We start from the raw sequence: 2,847 nt of genomic DNA on the forward strand, positions 1-2,847 counted from the left end.
CAATAATATATAATATATTTCTTATACTATATTTTAAGCTACAATTTGGGAGACCATAATATTGAGGAACGTTGTCAAGTTCTAGAAGACATGGAGGGTCATTTTCATGTGCAAGCTGATACATGTCTTGCAGAAGAAATTTTAATGTGCCCTGCAAGTTTTAAAGAAAAGCAACAGTGTTAAAAAATGAAAAAACTGACCCCCCTCTTTGCCCTGTCTCTGTGGGTCAGGCGGACCCAGGGGAGGGTGGTAGGTTGCAGCGACCGCCCCCCCCCCCCGTGAACCAGCAGTGGGAGGGGTTTGAACCCCGGAAATGGTGGGGAGCCCTGGATTTTCCCTGGATGTCTAGACAGTTGGACCTGAGAAGGGGCCAGTTAAAGGTTGGGGCCTTTGGGGAGAGGTGGGGGTGGGGAGCTGAGACTCGTACCGGGACTAAGTGGGTCCTGGGCAGAAGCTGAGCACCCTGTGCCCAAGGAGCCCCCCGTTGGCCTTGAGTGGCTGAGTGACTGAGCCCCCCAGAGCAGGACCTTCCCTTGGAAGGGCCTTGCAGCAGCCGGTGGGAGGGCCTGGCCTGGCGCTCCCGACCTCCACAGCGCCCTCAGGAAGCATAGACCTAGGCATTCCGAGAGTTTCCCCCCCTGCGTTGCCACTGGCCACCGACCCGCCAGGAGATGGCTCCCGGGACACGTGAGAGTCTTCGGTGATGTTGACACCCCCAATGTCTTCGCGCAGCCAGGGCCCTGGGGCTGGAGCGCACCAACGCGGAACCTGCTGCTGCCGCCGCTGCCAGGCCTGTGTGCGAACTGAGTGTGGGGACTGCCATTTCTGAGGAGACATGAAGAAACTGGGGGAGTTGGCGGGGCGGGCGCATGAAGTGGTCTTGCCTGCTTCGGCAGTGCGCTGTGCCCGTGCTTCCACACACAGCTGTATGCGTGTGCTGAGTGCGGGGACTGCCATTTCTGAGGAGACCTGAAGAAGCTGGGGACGTCGGTGGGGCAGGCGCATGAAGCAGTCTTCCCTGCTTCAGCAGTGCGCTGCGCAGCTGTGTTCCTTCTGTGTGGGGAAGCTGGGAAGGAGGAAGGTGGATGGAGAGGAAGAGAAGTTTGGTTTGAGCCTCATGGAGTGTACAGTCTGCAACGGGATCATCCACCCTGGCTGCCTGAATATGGGAAAGGCTGAGAGTACTATCAATTCAGAGATCCCCAACTGCTGGGAGTGCCCCCAAGGTACCCAGGAAGGATGGACAAGGATGCAGGTGAGGGTCCAGGGCACCACAGGGTTGACAGTGGTGAGGGGGTGGATGGAAGCTGACAGAGGAGCCACCACCTCCACCTCTGCCCAGAAGAAAGGGAACCTTACCTGCTGGCCCTCCCCCTGAACATGTGTCTGGGCCCCCAAACAGAAGGAGTGGGAGGCAGGGAATGAGACCCCCGACCCCAAGGAAAAAGGTGAAAGGAGGCCAAGAGAGGCACTTGAAGAAGGTGGGTGGAGATGCCTGCCTCCTCTGAGGAGCAGACCCAGGCAGCCCTGGCCTTCTCCCCCCCCCCCCCAGGCTTCCGAATCCCAGCCAGGCATTCTCATTCTGCCACCCTAGGCTCCCTCCCGAGAACTGGGAGAAACTCAAGCCACCTATGGCTTCTGCTGAGGGCCCGGCAGAGCCATTCCTATCACCACAGAGGGAGAAACTCGAGCGTTTCAAGCATATGTGCCAGCTGCTGGAGCGGGTGCCTGATACCTCTTCTTCCTCCTAGGACTCAGACACAGACTCAGACTCCTAGGGCACATAGCTTAGTAAGGACAAAGCTCCTGGGGAGGCCTGGAATGTCCTTCAGTCAGCCTGGGGCAGCTCTGGCGAGAAGAAAACCATGGGGTAGCGGTGGGCTAAATGCCCTGGCAGTGGGGGAAGCACTCCTCAGTTGACCCCTGGGCCCTGCCCCACCACCATAGCCTCCACAGTTATGTGCCCCCCCCCTAAGCTCTGAGCCTGACACTCTGCCTTTGCTGCTGCCTCGGGCTGCATGGCTCCATGTCTTTCAGCATCTTGGACCCTGAGAGCGATGTGTCTGCATGCGAGTCTGCCAGACTTTGAGCTGCTGGTGCTACAAGCGTCTGTGGCCTCGGATGGACCTAAGCCGGAGGAAGCCGCTGACCCCACCCATGCTTAATGGGGTGGTTTGCCACCAGCCATGTGCTCTGGACCTCAGCTGGACAGGTGTTTCCACAAAAAGCAGCTCATGTGGCTTCTGAACCGACTGTAAGGCTTGCAGGAGTTGGTGCTTTCTGGGTGGTCCTGGCACTCTGTCTCTGCCCTGGGCTCCACCCCACTGCCTGCACCGTGCCTCTTGGACCTCTACTGGATTAAGGATGTTAAAGACTCCCAGTTCTTGGACCTCTTGCCCTCATTTCACCGCCTAACGTGAGGCCAGGTTATTTTCTTCATGACTTGACACTCCTCAGTTTAATATCTTGGGATTTCTGCCCCGGGACTTGAGCCAGCCTTCCCCTTTCCCACCTGCACTGATATCTTTGGGGATCTTTGCTTCCCATCTCTGCCTTCCACCTGCTACGTTGTCCATCCCCTTGGGGGCGTGGGTCAAGAGGTACAGGGGAGGTGCTGAGCCAAAGGGATGGTGGGGTGGTGAAGGTGCAAGTCTTTAGTAGAGAAGAGTGAGGGGGCAGGATACTGGGAGCCATGGGGCTGTGGGAGGTGATGGATGGGTGTGGGGAGGGCAGAGAGCAGACCAACAGGGTTCAGGGAACAAAGACCAGTTGGGTGGGATGGGGGTCCAAAAAGGGGAAACCAGAGGAGCAGTTGGGGATCCAGTAGTTAGATAGGGGGCTCTACAA

At 57.7% G+C, this 2,847-nt stretch overlaps 1 pseudogene across 1 annotated transcript; it reads left to right on the top strand.

The window, feature by feature from the left end:
- Positions 1-718: 718 nt before the first annotated feature.
- Positions 719-2,420, top strand: LOC311591771 (F-box/LRR-repeat protein 19-like; annotated as a pseudogene). Its single transcript has 3 exons — positions 719-926; positions 1,043-1,481; positions 1,617-2,420. The product of its transcript is annotated as an F-box/LRR-repeat protein 19-like (transcript).
- Positions 2,421-2,847: the final 427 nt, after the last annotated feature.

The sequence above is a fragment of the Acomys minous genome (assembly GCF_964271855.1).
Source record: "Acomys minous genome assembly, contig: scaffold_43, whole genome shotgun sequence".
Lineage (NCBI taxonomy): Eukaryota > Metazoa > Chordata > Mammalia > Rodentia > Muridae > Acomys > Acomys minous.